This window comes from Oncorhynchus gorbuscha, unplaced genomic scaffold, assembly GCF_021184085.1.
Source record: "Oncorhynchus gorbuscha isolate QuinsamMale2020 ecotype Even-year unplaced genomic scaffold, OgorEven_v1.0 Un_scaffold_626, whole genome shotgun sequence".
Classification (NCBI taxonomy): domain Eukaryota; kingdom Metazoa; phylum Chordata; class Actinopteri; order Salmoniformes; family Salmonidae; genus Oncorhynchus; species Oncorhynchus gorbuscha.
The window spans coordinates 47,501-67,310 of NW_025745742.1; the positions used below are offsets into that span (position 1 = coordinate 47,501).

General features: G+C 45.6%; 1 protein-coding gene across 4 annotated transcripts in view; it reads right to left on the reverse strand.

The window, feature by feature from the left end:
* Nucleotides 1–19,810, reverse strand: part of LOC124019547 (metallophosphoesterase MPPED2-like) — a 68,292-nt gene that overhangs the window by 8,777 nt on the left and 39,705 nt on the right. The window lies entirely within an intron of this gene.

Genomic DNA, 19,810 nt, shown 5'->3' on the forward strand with positions numbered 1-19,810 from the left:
TCCTAGAGGAAAACCTGGCTTGGTCTGCTTTCCAACAGACAGACTGCACCTTTCAGCAGGACAATAACCTAAAAAACAAGGACAAAAATACACTGGAGTTTCTTTCCAAGAAGACACTGAATGTTCCTGAGTGGCCTAGTTACAGTTTGGACTTAAATCGGCTTAAATCTATGGCTCTACATGAAAATGGCTGTCTAGCAATGATCAACAACCAACTTGACAGAGCTTGAAGAGTTTAAAAAATGATAATGGGCAAATAATGTACAACCCAGGCGTGCAAAGCTCTTAGAGACACAGAATGACTCACATCTGTAATCGCTGCCAGAGGTGATTCTAACACGTATTGACTCAGGGGGATGAATACTTATCTAATCAAGATACCGTATATTAATGTTTTATTTTGCATAAATGTTTTTGAAATGATAGAATTTTTCTTCCACTTTAACATTACAGAGTATTTTGTCTAGATCATTTAAAAAAAGTGTGTGTGTGTGTGTGTGTGTGTGTGTGTGTGTGTGTGTGTGTGTGTGTGTGTGTGTGTGTGTGTGTGTGTGTGTGTGTGTGTGTGTGTGTGTGTGTGTGTGTGTGTGTGTGTGTGTGTGTGTGTGTGTGTGTGTGTGTGTGTGTGTGTGTGTGTGTGTGTGTGTGTGTGTGTGTGTGTGTGTGTGTGTGTGAGTTGAGGCTAACCAAATTGGAAAATTTGCGGTAATACCGCAGATCAAATACAGGCAACCCTGTGTAACTTCACTTATAAATCTCTGCAAAACAACAGGATATTTCATGCCTTGTTTATCTGCACGCATGTGAAAACGCACACACATGAGGCCCTATGGGGGAAGCTTTAACCAGAGGTTGAGGGTTAGAGACGGTAACAGTAGTATGGGACAGACTGGGTCAGAGAAAGGTAATCTTCTCTATTAAGCTCAAATTATCTGCTCTATCAGCCTAACAGCAATCAATGATCTGCTCTATCAGCCTAACAGCAATAAATGATCTGCTCTATCAGCAATCAATGATCTGCTCTATCAGCCTAACAGCAATAAATGATCTGCTCTATCTGCCTAACAGCAATCAATGATCTGCTCTATCTGCCTAACATCAATCAATGATCTGCTCTATCTGCCTAACAGCAATCAATGATCTGCTCTATCTGCCTAACAGCAATCAATGATCTGCTCTATCTGCCTAACAGCCATAAATGATCTGCTCTATCTGCCTAACAGCAATCAATGATCTGCTCTATCAGCAATCAATGATCTGCTCTATCTGCCTAACAGCAATCAATGATCTGCTCTATCTGCCTAACAGCCATAAATGATCTGCTCTATCTGCCTAACAGCAATCAATGATCTGCTCTATCAGCAATCAATGATCTGCTCTATCAGCCTAACAGCAATAAATTAGCTGCTCTATCAGCCTAACAGCAATCAATGATCTGCTCTATCTGCCTAACAGCAATCAATGATCTGCTCTATCAGCAATCAATGATCTGCTCTATCAGCCTAACAGCAATAAATTAGCTGCTCTATCAGCCTAATCAATCAATGATCTGCTCTATCTGCCTAACAGCAATCAATGATCTGCTCTATCAGCAATAAATGATCTGTTCTATCAGCAATCAATGATCTGCTCTATCTGCCTAACAGCAATCAATGATCTGCTCTATCAGCCTAACAGCAATAAATTAAGAACAGAAAAACATTCTCAGCAATCAATGATCTTCTATCCTAACAACAAGAAATGATCTGCTCTATCTGCCTAACAGCAATAAATGATCTGCTCTATCAGCAATAAATTATCTGCTCTATCAGCAATTAATGATCTGCTCTATCTGCCTAACTGCTCTATCTGATCCTAACAGCAATCAATGATCTGAGCCTAACAGCAATCAATGATCTGCTCTATCAGCAACAATGATCTGTCCTCTATCCAACAGCAATAAATTAGCTGCTCTATCTGCCTAACAGCAATAAATGATCTGCTCTATCTGCCTAACAGCAATCAATGATCTGCTCTATCTGCCTAACAGCAATCAATGATCTGAAGAACAGTCAATGATCTGCTCTATCAGCCTAACAGCAATAAATTAGCTGCTCTATCTGCCTAACAACAATCAATGAGGGAAGCCTAACAGCAATCAATGATCTGCTCTATCTGCCTAACAGCAATAAATTAGCTGCACATCTGCCTAACAACAATCAATGAACAGAGGGAAACACAGTCCTCTCCAGACAGAAGAACAATGAAAACACAGTCTCTCCAGAGAGAAGGAAGAACAAGAGAAATCACAGTCCTATCAGAGCAATAGAACAGAGAGAGGGAAGAGCAGAGAGAAAACACAGTCTCTCTAGAGAAGGGAAGAACAGAGGGAAAACACAGTCCTCTCCAGAGAGAAGGGAAGAACAGAGAGAAAACACAGTCCTCTCCAGAGAGAAGGGAAGAACAGAGGGAAAACACAGTCCTCTCCAGAGAGAAGGGAAGAACAGAGAGAAGGGAAGAACAGAGGAAAACACAGTCCTCTCCAGAGAGAAGGGAAGAACAGAGGGAAAACACAGTCCTCTCCAGAGAGAAGGGAAGAACAGAGAGAAAAAACACAGTCCTCTCCAGAGAGAAGAGTAGAACAGAGAGAAGGGAAGAACAGAGAGAAAACACAGTCCTCTCCAGAGAGAAGGGAAGAACAGAGAGAAAACACAGTCCTCTCCAGAGAGAAGGGTAGAACAGAGAAGGGAAGAACAGAGGGAAAACACAGTCCTCTCCAGAGAGAAGGGAAGAACAGAGAGAAAACACAGTCCTCTCCAGAGAGAAGGGAAGAACAGAGAGAAAACACAGTCCTCTCCAGAGAGAAGGGTAGAACAGAGAGAAGGGAAGAACAGAGAGAAAACACAGTCCTCTCCAGAGAGAAGGGAAGAACAGAGAGAAGAGTAGAACAGAGGGAAAACACAGTCCTCTCCAGAGAGAAGGGTAGAACAGAGAGAAGGGAAGAACAGAGGAAAACACAGTCCTCTCCAGAGAGAAGGGAAGAACAGAGAGAAGGGTAGAACAGAGGGAAACACAGTCCTCTCCAGAGAGAAGGGAAGAACAGAGGAAAACACAGTCCTCTCCAGAGAGAAGGGTAGAACAGAGAGAAGGGAAGAACAGAGAGAAAACACAGTCCTCTCCAGAGTAGAACAGGGAAGGGAAGAGCAGAGAGAAAACACAGTCCTCTCCAGAGAGAAGGGAAGAACAGAGGAAAACACAGTCCTCTCCAGAGAGAAGGGAAGAACAGAGAGAAAACACAGTCCTCTCCAGAGAGAAGGGTAGAACAGAGGGAAAACACAGTCCTCTCCAGAGAGAAGGGAAGAACAGAACAGAGGGAAAACACAGTCCTCTCCAGAGAGAAGGGAAGAACAGAGGGAAAACACAGTCCTCTCCAGAGAGAAGGGAAGAACAGAGAGAAGGGTAGAACAGAGGGAAAACACAGTCCTCTCCAGAGAGAAGGGAAGAACAGAGGGAAAACACAGTCCTCTCCAGAGAGAAGGGAAGAACAGAGAGAAAACACAGTCCTCTCCAGAGAGAAGGGTAGAACAGAGGGAAAACACAGTCCTCTCCAGAGAGAAGGGTAGAACAGAGAGAAGGGTAGAACAGAGGGAAAACACAGTCCTCTCCAGAGAGAAGGGAAGAACAGGAGAAAACACAGTCCTCTCCAGAGAGAAGGGAAGAACAGGGGAAAACACAGTCCTCTCCAGAGAGAAGGGAAGAACAGGGAGAAAACACAGTCCTCTCCAGAGAGAAGGGAAGAACAGAGAGAAAACATAGTCCTCTTCAGAGAGAAGGGTAGAACAGAGAGAAGGGAAGAACAGAGGGAAAACACAGTCCTCTCCAGAGAGAAGGGAAGAACAGGGAGAAAACACAGTCCTCTCCAGAGAGAAGGGAAGAACAGGGAGAAAACACAGTCCTCTCCAGAGAGAAGGGAAGAACAGAGAGAAAACACAGTCCTCTTCAGAGAGAAGGGAAGAACAGGGAGAAAACACAGTCCTCTCCAGAGAGAAGGGTAGAACAGAGAGAAGGGAAGAACAGAGGGAAAACACAGTCCTCTCCAGAGAGAAGGGAAGAACAGAGAGAAAACACAGTCCTCTCCAGAGAGAAGGGTAGAACAGAGAGAAGGGAAGAACAGAGGGAAAACACAGTCCTCTCCAGAGAGAAGGGAAGAACAGAGGGAAAACACAGTCCTATCCAGAGAGAAGGGAAGAACAGAGAGAAAACACAGTCCTCTCCAGAGAGAAGGGTAGAACAGAGGGAAAACACAGTCCTCTCCAGAGAGAAGGGAAGAACAGAGAGAAAACACAGTCCTCTCCAGAGAGAAGGGTAGAACAGAGGGAAAACACAGTCCTCTCCAGAGAGAAGGGTAGAACAGAGAGAAGGGTAGAACAGAGAGAAACACAGTCCTCTCCAGAGAGAAGGGAAGAACAGGGAGAAAACACAGTCCTCTCCAGAGAGAAGGGAAGAACAGAGAGAAAACACAGTCCTCTTCAGAGAGAAGGGTAGAACAGAGAGAAAACACAGTCCTCTTCAGAGAGAAGGGTAGAACAGAGAGAAGGGAAGAACAGAGGGAAAACACAGTCCTCTCCAGAGAGAAGGGAAGAACAGAGGGAAAACACAGTCCTATCCAGAGAGAAGGGAAGAACAGAGAGAAAACACAGTCCTCTCCAGAGAGAAGGGTAGAACAGAGGGAAAACACAGTCCTCTCCAGAGAGAAGGGAAGAACAGAGAGAAGGGTAGAACAGAGGGAAAACACAGTCCTCTCCAGAGAGAAGGGAAGAACAGGGAGAAAACACAGTCCTCTCCAGAGAGAAGGGAAGAACAGAGAGAAAACACAGTCCTCTCCAGAGAGAAGGGAAGAACAGGGGGAAAACACAGTCCTCTCCAGAGAGAAGAGTAGAACAGAGAGAAGGGAAGAACAGAGAGAAAACACAGTCCTCTCCAGAGAGAAGGGTAGAACAGAGAGAAAACACAGTCCTCTCCAGAGAGAAGAGTAGAACAGAGAGAAGGGAAGAACAGAGAGAAAACACAGTCCTCTCCAGAGAGAAGGGTAGAACAGAGAGAAGGGAAGAACAGAGGGAAAACACAGTCCTCTCCAGAGAGAAGGGAAGAACAGAGAGAAAACACAGTCCTCTCCAGAGAGAAGGGAAGAACAGAGAGAAGGGTAGAACAGATGGAAAACACAGTCCTCTCCAGAGAGAAGGGAAGAACAGAGGGAAAACACAGTCCTCTCCAGAGAGAAGGGAAGAACAGAGAGAAGGGTAGAACAGATGGAAAACACAGTCCTCTCCAGAGAGAAGGGAAGAACAGAGGGAAAACACAGTCCTCTCCAGAGAGAAGGGAAGAACAGAGAGAAGGGTAGAACAGAGGGAAAACACAGTCCTCTCCAGAGAGAAGGGAAGAACAGAGGGAAACACAGTCCTCTCCAGAGAGAAGGGAAGAACAGAGGGAAAACACAGTCCTCTCCAGAGAGAAGGGAAGAACAGAGAGAAAACACAGTCCTCTCCAGAGAGAAGGGAAGAACAGGGAGAAAACACAGTCCTCTCCAGAGAGAAGGGAAGAACAGAGAGAAAACACAGTCCTCTTCAGAGAGAAGGGTAGAACAGAGAGAAGGGAAGAACAGAGGGAAAACACAGTCCTCTCCAGAGAGAAGGGAAGAACAGAGAGAAAACACAGTCCTCTCCAGAGAGAAGGGAAGAACAGGGAGAAAACACAGTCCTCTCCAGAGAGAAGGGAAGAACAGAGAGAAAACACAGTCCTCTTCAGAGAGAAGGGTAGAACAGAGAGAAGGGAAGAACAGAGGGAAAACACAGTCCTCTCCAGAGAGAAGGGAAGAACAGAGAGAAGGGAAGAACAGAGGGAAAACACAGTCCTCTCCAGAGAGAAGAGTAGAACAGAGGGAAAACACAGTCCTCTCCAGAGAGAAGGGTAGAACAAAGAGAAGGGAATAACTGAAAGAAAACACAGTCCTCTCCAGAGAGAAGGGAAGAACAGAGAGAAAACACAGTCCTCTCCAGAGAGAAGGGAAGAACAGAGGGAAAACACAGTCCTCTCCAGAGAGAAGGGAAGAACAGAGAGAAAACACAGTCCTCTCCAGAGAGAAGGGAAGAACAGGGAGAAAACACAGTCCTCTCCAGAGAGAAGGGAAGAACAGAGAGAAAACACAGTCCTCTCCAGAGAGAAGGGTAGAACAGAGAGAAAACACAGTCCTCTCCAGAGAGAAGGGTAGAACAGAGAGAAAACACAGAGAGAAGGGTAGAACAGAGAGAAAACACAGTCCTCTCCAGAGAGAAGGGAAGAACAGAGAGAAAACACAGAGAGAAGGGTAGAACAGAGAGAAAACACAGTCCTCTCCAGAGAGAAGGGTAGAACAGAGGGAAAACACAGTCCTCTCCAGAGAGAAGGGTAGAACAGAGAGAAAACACAGTCCTCTCCAGAGAGAAGGGAAGAACAGAGAGAAAACACAGTCCTCTCCAGAGAGAAGGGTAGAACAGAGAGAAAACACAGTCCTCTTCAGAGAGAAGGGTAGAACAGAGAGAAAACACAGTCCTCTCCAGAGAGAAGGGTAGAACAGAGAGAAAACACAGTCCTCTCCAGAGAGAAGGGTAGAACAGAGAGAAAACAGTCCTCTAGTAAAAAAAGGATAGAATAAAAGAAAGGGAAAGAAACAGGGTGAGATGAGGGAATGAGAGGAGCACTGAGGAACACTGAAGAGGGAATGATTGAAGCAGGGAAAGTGCTGTTTCGTGGAGTTCTAAAATACGCTTGTCCCTACTTACCTCTCTGTGTTGTTCATCCTCTCTGCCCCTCTCCACCCCTTCTCTTCCACAGTGAGACAGAGAGAATACGTCTGGCCTTGGAGAGGTATTCAACTCTTTATGTCACAAACATTGTCTGCATTAGGAGACATTGAAAACATTCCCAAACATTCATGTCCACAAACTCTGAGTGCTACAGTATATAAACTAGAACACAAAGACCCCTTTCCTCTCTCATCACTTGTCATTTAACATAAAAATCCTCTCCGCCTCTCTCCCCTCTCGTCTCTCCAAAGAATGTAACCTACAGAAAAGGATTTTGTTAGAATCAAAGCTGAGAGCATTACTGTCCTAGGTCCAATATTACACTACAATACAACGGACAGAGTGTATTCCAGAACTACATGAGTATAACTATGTTCGGAACACTGTGACTAAAGCTACTGTACTCCGTTTACAACAGCCACAACATACTAGTAGAGAGATCCACTGTCCTGATTCATACCTTTACAACAGCCACACAGAGGCAACATACTAGTAGAGAGATCCACTGTCCTGATTCATCCCTTTACAACAGCCACACAGAGGCAACATACTAGTAGAGAGATCCACTGTCCTGATTCATACCTTTACAACAGCCACACAGAGGCAACATACTAGTAGAGAGATCCACTGTCCTGATTCATCCCTTTACAACAGCCACACAGAGGCAACATACTAGTAGAGAGATCCACTGTCCTGATTCATCCCTTTACAACAGCCACACACAACATACTAGTAGAGAGATCCACTGTCCTGATTCATCCCTTTACAACATCCCTTTACAACAGCCACAACATACTAGTAGAGAGATCCACTGTCCTGATTCATACCTTTACAACAGCCACACAGAGGCAACATACTAGTAGAGAGATCCACTGTCCTGATTCATACCTTTACAACAGCCACAACATACTAGTAGAGAGATCCACTGTCCTGATTCATCCCTTTACAACAGCCACAACATACTAGTAGATAGATCCACTGTCCTGATTCATACCTTTACAACAGCCACACAGAGGCAACATACTAGTAGAGAGATCCACTGTCCTGATTCATACCTTTACAACAGCCACAACATACTAGTAGAGAGATCCACTGTCCTGATTCATACCTTTACAACAGCCACACAGAGGCAACATACTAGTAGAGAGATCCACTGTCCTGATTCATACCTTTACAACAGCCACACAGAGGCAACATACTAGTAGAGAGATCCACTGTCCTGATTCATACCTTTACAACAGCCACACAGAGGCAACATACTAGTAGAGAGATCCACTGTCCTGATTCATCCCTTTACAACAGCCACACAGAGGCAACATACTAGTAGAGAGATCCACTGTCCTGATTCATACCTTTACAACAGCCACACAGAGGCAACATACTAGTAGAGAGATCCACTGTCCTGATTCATCCCTTTACAACAGCCACAACATACTAGTAGAGAGATCCACTGTCCTGATTCATACCTTTACAGCAGCCACACAGAGGCAACATACTAGTAGAGAGATCCACTGTCCTGATTCATCCCTTTACAACAGCCACAACATACTAGTAGAGAGATCCACTGTCCTGATTCATCCCTTTACAGCAGCCACACAGAGGCAACATACTAGTAAAGAGAGATCCACTGTCCTGATTCATCCCTTTACAACAGCCACACAGAGGCAACATACTAGTAGAGAGATCCACTGTCCTGATTCATCCCTTTACAACAGCCACACAGAGGCAACATACTAGTAGAGAGATCCACTGTCCTGATTCATCCCTTTACAACAGCCACACAGAGGCAACATACTAGTAGAGAGATCCACTGTCCTGATTCATCCCTTTACAACAGCCACACAGAGGCAACATACTAGTAGAGAGATCCACTGTCCTGATTCATACCTTTACAACAGCCACACAGAGGCAACATACTAGTAGAGAGATCCACTGTCCTGATTCATCCCTTTACAACAGCCACACAGAGGCAACATACTAGTAGAGAGATCCACTGTCCTGATTCATACCTTTACAACAGCCACAACATACTAGTAGAGAGATCCACTGTCCTGATTCATCCCTTTACAACAGCCACAACATACTAGTAGAGAGATCCACTGTCCTGATTCATCCCTTTACAACAGCCACAACATACTAGTAGAGAGATCCACTGTCCTGATTCATACCTTTACAGCAGCCACACAGAGGCAACATACTAGTAGAGAGATCCACTGTCCTGATTCATCCCTTTACAACAGCCACACAGAGGCAACATACTAGTAGAGAGATCCACTGTCCTGATTCATCCCTTTACAACAGCCACACAGAGGCAACATACTAGTAGAGAGATCCACTGTCCTGATTCATACCTTTACAACAGCCACACAGAGGCAACATACTAGTAGAGAGATCCACTGTCCTGATTCATACCTTTACAACAGCCACACAGAGGCAACATACTAGTAGAGAGATCCACTGTCCTGATTCATACCTTTACAACAGCCACACAGAGGCAACATACTAGTAGAGAGATCCACTGTCCTGATTCATACCTTTACAACAGCCACACAGAGGCAACATACTAGTAGAGAGATCCACTGTCCTGATTCATACCTTTACAACAGCCACACAGAGGCAACATACTAGTAGAGAGATCCACTGTCCTGATTCATACCTTTACAACAGCCACACAGAGGCAACATACTAGTAGAGAGATCCACTGTCCTGATTCATCCCTTTACAACAGCCAGAGGCAACATACTAGTAGAGAGATCCACTGTCCTGATTCATCCCTTTACAACAGCCACAACATACTAGTAGAGAGATCCACTGTCCTGATTCATCCCTTTACAACAGCCACAACATACTAGTAGAGAGATCCACTGTCCTGATTCATCCCTTTACAACAGCCACAACATACTAGTAAAGAGAGATCCACTGTCCTGATTCATCCCTTTACAACAGCCACACAGAGGCAACATACTAGTAGAGAGATCCACTGTCCTGATTCATCCCTTTACAACAGCCAGACAACATACTAGTAGAGAGATCCACTGTCCTGATTCATCCCTTTACAACAGCCACACAGAGGCAACATACTAGTAGAGAGATCCACTGTCCTGATTCATCCCTTTACAACAGCCACACAGAGGCAACATACTAGTAGAGAGATCCACTGTCCTGATTCATCCCTTTACAACAGCCACACAGAGGCAACATACTAGTAGAGAGATCCACTGTCCTGATTCATCCCTTTACAACAGCCACACAGAGGCAACATACTAGTAGAGAGATCCACTGTCCTGATTCATCCCTTTACAACAGCCACACAGAGGCAACATACTAGTAAAGAGAGATCCACTGTCCTGATTCATACTGTCCTTTACAACAGCCACACAGAGGCAACATACTAGTAGAGAGATCCACTGTCCTGATTCATCCCTTTACAACAGCCACACAGAGGCAACATACTAGTAGAGAGATCCACTGTCCTGATTCATACCTTTACAACAGCCACACAGAGGCAACATACTAGTAGAGAGATCCACTGTCCTGATTCATACCTTTACAACAGCCACACAGAGGCAACATACTAGTAGAGAGATCCACTGTCCTGATTCATACCTTTACAACAGCCACAACATACTAGTAGAGAGATCCACTGTCCTGATTCATCCCTTTACAACAGCCACAACATACTAGTAGAGAGATCCACTGTCCTGATTCATCCCTTTACAGCAGCCACACAGAGGCAACATACTAGTAGAGAGATCCACTGTCCTGATTCATCCCTTTACAACAGCCACAACATACTAGTAGAGAGATCCACTGTCCTGATTCATCCCTTTACAACAGCCACACAGAGGCAACATACTAGTAGAGAGATCCACTGTCCTGATTCATCCCTTTACAACAGCCACACAGAGGCAACATACTAGTAGAGAGATCCACTGTCCTGATTCATCCCTTTACAACAGCCACACAGAGGCAACATACTAGTAGAGATCCACTGTCCTGATTCATCCCTTTACAACAGCCACACAGAGGCAACATACTAGTAGAGAGATCCACTGTCCTGATTCATCCCTTTACAACAGCCACAACATACTAGTAGAGAGATCCACTGTCCTGATTCATCCCTTTACAGCAGCCACAACATACTAGTAAAGAGAGATCCACTGTCCTGATTCATCCCTTTACAACAGCCACACAGAGGCAACATACTAGTAGAGAGATCCACTGTCCTGATTCATCCCTTTACAACAGCCACAACATACTAGTAGAGAGATCCACTGTCCTGATTCATCCCTTTACAACAGCCACAACATACTAGTAGAGAGATCCACTGTCCTGATTCATCCCTTTACAACAGCAACATACACAGAGGATCCACTGTCCTGATTACTTTAACAGCCACACAGAGATAGAGAGATCCACTGTCCTGATTCATCCCTTTACAACAGCCACACAGAGGCAACATACTAGTAGAGAGATCCACTGTCCTGATTCATACCTTTACAACAGCCACACAGAGGCAACATACTAGTAGAGAGATCCACTGTCCTGATTCATACCTTTACAACAGCCACACAGAGGCAACATACTAGTAGAGAGATCCACTGTCCTGATTCATCCCTTTACAACAGCCACACAGAGGCAACATACTAGTAGAGAGATCCACTGTCCTGATTCATACCTTTACAACAGCCACACAGAGGCAACATACTAGTAGAGAGATCCACTGTCCTGATTCATACCTTTACAACAGCCACACAGAGGCAACATACTAGTAGAGAGATCCACTGTCCTGATTCATACCTTTACAACAGCCACACAGAGGCAACATACTAGTAGAGAGATCCACTGTCCTGATTCATACCTTTACAACAGCCACACAGAGGCAACATACTAGTAGAGAGATCCACTGTCCTGATTCATACCTTTACAACAGCCACAACATACTAGTAGAGAGATCCACTGTCCTGATTCATCCCTTTACAACAGCCACAACATACTAGTAGAGAGATCCACTGTCCTGATTCATCCCTTTACAACAGCCACACAGAGGCAACATACTAGTAGAGAGATCCACTGTCCTGATTCATCCCTTTACAACAGCCACAACATACTAGTAGAGAGATCCACTGTCCTGATTCATCCCTTTACAACAGCCACAACATACTAGTAGAGAGATCCACTGTCCTGATTCATCCCTTTACAACAGCCACACAGAGGCAACATACTAGTAGAGAGATCCACTGTCCTGATTCATCCCTTTACAACAGCCACACAGAGGCAACATACTAGTAGAGAGATCCACTGTCCTGATTCATACCTTTACAACAGCCACACAGAGGCAACATACTAGTAGAGAGATCCACTGTCCTGATTCATACCTTTACAACAGCCACACAGAGGCAACATACTAGTAGAGAGATCCACTGTCCTGATTCATACCTTTACAACAGCCACACAGAGGCAACATACTAGTAGAGAGATCCACTGTCCTGATTCATACCTTTACAACAGCCACACAGAGGCAACATACTAGTAGAGAGATCCACTGTCCTGATTCATCCCTTTACAACAGCCAACATACAGAGAGATCCAACATACTAGTAGAGAGATCCACTGTCCTGATTCATCCCTTTACAACAGCCACACAGAGGCAACATACTAGTAGAGAGATCCACTGTCCTGATTCATCCCTTTACAACAGCCACAACATACTAGTAGAGAGATCCACTGTCCTGATTCATCCCTTTACAACAGCCACAACATACTAGTAGAGAGATCCACTGTCCTGATTCATCCCTTTACAGCAGCCACACAGAGGCAACATACTAGTAGAGAGATCCACTGTCCTGATTCATCCCTTTACAACAGCCACACAGAGGCAACATACTAGTAGAGAGATCCACTGTCCTGATTCATCCCTTTACAACAGCCACACAGAGGCAACATACTAGTAGAGAGATCCACTGTCCTGATTCATACCTTTACAACAGCCACACAGAGGCAACATACTAGTAGAGAGATCCACTGTCCTGATTCATACCTTTACAACAGCCACACAGAGGCAACATACTAGTAGAGAGATCCACTGTCCTGATTCATACCTTTACAACAGCCACACAGAGGCAACATACTAGTAGAGAGATCCACTGTCCTGATTCATACCTTTACAACAGCCACACAGAGGCAACATACTAGAGAGATCCACTGTCCTGATTCATCCCTTTACAACAGCCACCACAACATACTAGTAGAGAGATCCACTGTCCTGATTCATCCCTTTACAACAGCCACAACATACTAGTAGAGAGATCCACTGTCCTGATTCATACCTTTACAACAGCCACAACATACTAGTAGAGAGATCCACTGTCCTGATTCATCCCTTTACAACAGCCACACAGAGGCAACATACTAGTAGAGAGATCCACTGTCCTGATTCATCCCTTTACAACAGCCACACAGAGGCAACATACTAGTAGAGAGATCCACTGTCCTGATTCATCCCTTTACAACAGCCACACAGAGGCAACATACTAGTAGAGAGATCCACTGTCCTGATTCATACCTTTACAACAGCCACACAGAGGCAACATACTAGTAGAGAGATCCACTGTCCTGATTCATACCTTTACAACAGCCACACAGAGGCAACATACTAGTAGAGAGATCCACTGTCCTGATTCATACCTTTACAACAGCCACACAGAGGCAACATACTAGTAGAGAGATCCACTGTCCTGATTCATACCTTTACAACAGCCACACAGAGGCAACATACTAGTAGAGAGATCCACTGTCCTGATTCATACCTTTAGCCAACAGCATACTAGTAGAGAGATCCACAACAGAGGCAACATACTAGTAGAGAGATCCACTGTCCTGATTCATCCCTTTACAACAGCCACACAGAGGCAACATACTAGTAGAGAGATCCACTGTCCTGATTCATCCCTTTACAACAGCCACACAGAGGCAACATACTAGTAGAGAGATCCACTGTCCTGATTCATCCCTTTACAACAGCCACAACATACTAGTAGAGAGATCCACTGTCCTGATTCATCCCTTTACAGCAGCCACACAGAGGCAACATACTAGTAAAGAGAGATCCACTGTCCTGATTCATCCCTTTACAACAGCCACACAGAGGCAACATACTAGTAAAGAGAGATCCACTGTCCTGATTCATCCCTTTACAACAGCCACACAGAGGCAACATACTAGTAGAGAGATCCACTGTCCTGATTCATCCCTTTACAACAGCCACACAGAGGCAACATACTAGTAGAGAGATCCACTGTCCTGATTCATACCTTTACAACAGCCACACAGAGGCAACATACTAGTAGAGAGATCCACTGTCCTGATTCATCCCTTTACAACAGCCACACAGAGGCAACATACTAGTAGAGAGATCCACTGTCCTGATTCATACCTTTACAACAGCCACACAGAGGCAACATACTAGTAGAGAGATCCACTGTCCTGATTCATCCCTTTACAACAGCCACACAGAGGCAACATACTAGTAGAGAGATCCACTGTCCTGATTCATACCTTTACAACAGCCACACAGAGGCAACATACTAGTAGAGAGATCCACTGTCCTGATTCATCCCTTTACAACAGCCACAACATACTAGTAGAGAGATCCACTGTCCTGATTCATCCCTTTACAGCAGCCACACAGAGGCAACATACTATTAGAGAGATCCACTGTCCTGATTCATACCTTTACAACAGCCACAACATACTAGTAGAGAGATCCACTGTCCTGATTCATCCCTTTACAGCAGCCACACAGAGGCAACATACTAGTAAAGAGAGAACCACTGTCCTGATTCATCCCTTTACAACAGCCACACAGAGGCAACATACTAGTAGAGAGATCCACTGTCCTGATTCATCCCTTTACAACAGCCACACAGAGGCAACATACTAGTAAAGAGAGATCCACTGTCCTGATTCATCCCTTTACAACAGCCACATAGAGGCAACATACTAGTAGAGAGATCCACTGTCCTTATTCCTTCAGACACAAAGACAGTCAGTCACCCAGCCAGCCAGCCAGTCAGTCAACCTGCCACTCAGTCACCCAGCCAGTCAGTCACCCAGCCAGTCAGTCAGACAGTCAACCAGCCAGCCAGTCAGTCAGACAGTCAACTACCCAGCCAGCCAGTCACCCAGCCAGTCAGTCAGCCAGCCAGTCAGTCACCCAGCCAGTCAGTCACCCAGCCAGTCAGTCAGACAGTCAACCAGCCAGCCAGTCAGTCAGACAGTCAACTACCCAGCCAGCCAGTCAGTCAGACAGTCAACTACCCAGCCAGCCAGTCACCCAGCCAGTCAGTCAGTCAGTCACCTAGCCAGCCAGTCACCCAGCCAGTCAGTCAGATAGTCAACCAGGTAGCCAGTCAGTCAGACAGTCAACTACCCAGCCAGCCAGTCAGTCAACTACCCAGCCAGCCAGTCACCCAGCCAGCCAGTCACCCAGCCAGTCAGTCACCCAGCCAGCCAGCCAGTCACCCAGCCAGTCAGTCAGCCAGCCAGTGCTCAGTTTAAACCGGATAATGACAGGCATTGCGCTCCAAATAACACCAAGCCATTTTCCACTTTGGTGTACATCGATTCACTATCATGACCACCGTCCTCTAATATACACACACACACTTGATGTCTGTCTGTGTTGACAGATGGAGGGGCTATACAGAACTCTGTCTCCTCACAAGGCTGTACACACACACACACACACACACACACACACACACACACACACACACACACACACACACACACACACACACACACACACACACACACACACACACACACACACACACACACACACACACACACACACACACACACACACACACACACACACACACACACGCGACAGTGCCCAAGCATGAGATCTGATGGCTTGCGAAGTCTGTCAGCGTATGTGATAGTGTTTGTGTGTGTCCATTAGGACCCTTGCACCTGGCAGCACAATAAAGGGACAGATTGGCACAGCAGACAGGCTCTGTTGCGCCACTCGCCTCTGGCCCTCATTGTCACCCCAGTGGCTCGGAATGCATCTCGGGGAGGTATGGCTCGGAGTGCATCTCAGGGAGGTGTGGCTCAGAGTGTCTCAGGGAGGTGTGGCTCGGAGTGTCTCGGGGAGGTATGGCTCGGAGTGCATCTCAGGGAGGTGTGGCTCAGAGTGTCTCAGGGAGGTGTGGCTCGGAGTGTCTCAGGGAGGTGTGGCTCGGAGTGCATCTCAGGGAGGTGTGGCTCGGAGTGTCTCAGGGAGGTGTGGCTCGGAGTGCATCTCAGGGAGGTGTGGCTCGGAGTGCATCTCAGGGAGGTGTGGCTCGGAGTGTGTCTCAGGGCTTGGAGGTGTGGCTCAGGGAGGTGTCTCAGGGCTTGGAGTGTGTCTCAGGGAGGTGTGGCTTGGAGTGTGTCTCAGGGAGGTGTGGCTTGGAGTGTGTCTCAGGGAGGTGTGGCTCGGAGTGTGTCTCAGGAAGGTGTGGCTCGGAGTGCATCTCAGGAAGGTGTGGCTCGGAGTGTGTCTCAGGGAGGTGTGGCTCGGAGTGTGTTTCAGGGAGGTGTGGCTCGGAGTGCTTCTCAGGGAGGTGTGGCTCGGAGTGCATCTCAGGAAGGTGTGGCTCGGAGTGTGTCTCAGGGAGGTGTGGCTCGGAGTGTGTCTCAGGGAGCTGTGTGCAGATCATGCGTGTGTGAATGTTAATTTATCTTTTCATATCAGAATTGTATGCTAAAATGTACATTACCGGTCAAGTTTTAGAACACCTACTCATTCAAGGGGTTTTCTTTATTTTTACTATTTTATACATTGTAGAATATTAGTGAAGACATCAAAACTAAGAAATAACACATATGGAATCATGTAGTAACCAAAAAAGTGTTAAACCTATCAAAATATATTTAATATTTGAGATCCTTCAAATAGCCATCCTTTACCTTGATGACAGCTTTGCACACTCCTGGCATTCTCTCAACCAGTCACCTGGAATGCATTTCAATTAATAGGTGTGCCTTCTTAAAAGTTAATTTGTCAAATTTATTTCCTTCTTAATGCGTTTTTGCCAATCAGTTGTGTTGTGACAAGGTAAGGGGGGGTATACAGAAGATAGTCCTATTTGGTAAAAGACCAAGTCCATACTTTGGCAAGAACAGCTCAAATAAGCAAAGAGAAACGACAGTTCATCATTACTTTAAGACATGAACGTAAGTCAATACGGAACATTTCCAGAACTTTTAAAGTTTCTTTAACTGCAGCCGCAAAAACCATCAAGTGCTATGATGAAACTGGCTCTCATGAAACTGGCTCTCGTGAAACTGGCTCTCATGAAACTGGCTGTGATGAAACTGGTTCTCATGAAACTGGCTGTGATGAAATTGGCTCTCATGAAACTGTCTCTCATGAAACTGTCTCTCATGAAACTGTCTCTCATGAAACTGACTCCCATGAAACTGTCTCTCATGAAACTGGCTCTCATGAAACTAGCTCTCATGAAACTGACTCCCATGAAACTGTCTCTCATGAAACTGGCTGTCATGAAACTGGCTCTCATGAAACTAGCTCTCATGAAACTGTCTCTCATGAAACTGGCTCTCATGAAACTGTCTCTTATGAAACTGTCTCTCGTGAAACTGTCTCTCATGAAACTGACTCCCATGAAACTGGCTCTGATGAAACTGGCTCTGATGAAACTGGCTCTCATGAAACTGTCTCTCATGAAACTGGCTCTCATGAAACTGGCTCTCATGAGGACAGCCACAGGAAAGGAAGACCCAGAGTGACCTCTGCTGCAGAGGATACGTTCATTAGAAGCACAGAAATTGCAGCCCAAATAAATGCTTCACTAAGTTCAAGTAACAGACACATCTCAACATCAACTGTTCAGAGGATACTGTGTGAATCCTGCCTTCATGTTCGAATTGCTGCAAAGAAACTACAACTAAAGGACACAAATAATAAGAAGAGACTTCCTTGGGCCAAGAAACATGAGCAATGGACATTAGACCGGTGGAAATATATCCTTTGGTCTGGAGTCCAAATAGGAGATTTTTGGTCTCAACCGCCATGTCTTTGTGGGATGTGGTGTGGGTGAACGGATGATCTCTGTATGTGTATTTCCCACCGTAAAGCATGGAGGAGGAGGTGTTATGGTGTGGGTGAACGGATGATCTCTGTATGTGTATTTCCCACCGTAAAGCATGGAGGAGGAGGTGTTGTGGTGTGGGTGAACGGATGATCTCTGTATGTGTATTTCCCACCGTAAAGCATGGAGGAGGAGGTGTTGTGGTGTGGGTGAACGGATGATCTCTGTATGTGTATTTCCCACCGTAAAGCATGGAGGAGGAGGTGTTGTGGTGTGGGTGAACGGATGATCTCTGCATGTGTATTTCCCACCGTAAAGCATGGAGGAGGAGGTGTTATGATGTGGGTGAACGGATGATCTCTGTATGTGTATTTCCCACCGTAAAGCATGGAGGAGGAGGTGTTGTGGTGTGGGTGAACGGATGATCTCTGCATGTGTATTTCCCACCGTAAAGCATGGAGGAGGAGGTGTTATGATGTGGGTGAACGGATGATCTCTGTATGTGTATTTCCCACCGTAAAGCATGGAGGAGGAGGTGTTATGGTGTGGAGGTGCTTTGCTGGTGACACTGTCTGTGATTTACAGTGGTTGAACAAAGAATTGAAGGAACTGTGATTTACAGTGGTTGAACAAAGAATTGAAGGAACTGTGATTTACAGTGGTTGAACAAAGAATTGAAGGAACTGTGATTTACAGTGGTTGAACAAAGAATTGAAGGAACTGTGATTTACAGTGGTTGCACAAAGAATTGAAGGAACTGTGATTTACAGTGGTTGCACAAAGAATTGAAGGAACTGTGATTTACAGTGGTTGCACAAAGAATTGAAGGAAGGGGTGCCAATAATTGTGGCACACATATATTTGAGAAAAATATTTGTTTTATATTTACAATTTATTTTTTCTTTCAATTATTTTACTTTAATTAAAAGCATGTTCTGCTCATATTTACCAAGGGTGCCAATATTAGTGGAGGGCACTGTAAAGTATTTAGGCACATGTAACCAGCATGGCTACCACAGCATTCTGCAGTGATACGCCATCCCATCTGGTTTGGGCTTAGTGGGACTATCATTTGTTAATCAACAGGACAATGACCCAACACACCTCCAGGCTGTTTAAGAGCAAGAAGGAGAGTGATGGAGAGCTGCATCTGATGACCTGGCCTCCACAATCACTCAACGTCAACCCAATTGAGATGGTTTGGGATTGTCACGACTCCTACCGAAGGTGGCCCCCCTTCCCGTTCGGGTGGCGCTCGGCGGTCGTCGTCACCGGCCTACTAGCTGCCACTGATTCTTTCCTCCCCTCCTTGTCTGTTTATTGGTTACACCTGTTGTTTATTAGGTGATTAGTTGGGTTAGCCAGCCGGCCCGCCTGCTCTTTGTTTGGGAATGTTTGTGTGACTAGTGTGCATTGAGGTTGGGTGTGACTTATAACGTGTTTCCTGTTTGTGTGACTAGTGTGCATGGTTGAGGTTAATGTGTTTCCTGTTTGTGTGCCATGCGTGTTTCTGTTTGTGTGACTAGTGTGCATGGTTGAGGTTAACGTGTTTCCTGTTTGTGTGACTAGTGTGCATGGTTGAGGTTAACGTGTTTCCTGTTTGTGTGACTAGTGTGCATGGTTGAGGTTAACGTGTTTCCTGTTTGTGTGACTAGTGTGCATGGTTGAGGTTAACGTGTTTCCTGTTTGTGTGACTAGTGTGCATGGTTGAGGTTAACGTGTTTCCTGTTTGTGGGTTTTTGCTGGACTGTTTTAGTCCCGTGTTTGGGGCATTTGTTTTTGTGTGCGCCCTGTGTTTTCGTGGGGTGGCTTATGTTCGCCGTTTGTGCATTAAATAGCACTACCCTGAACTCTCTGCTTCCTGCGCCTGACTTCACACCCACT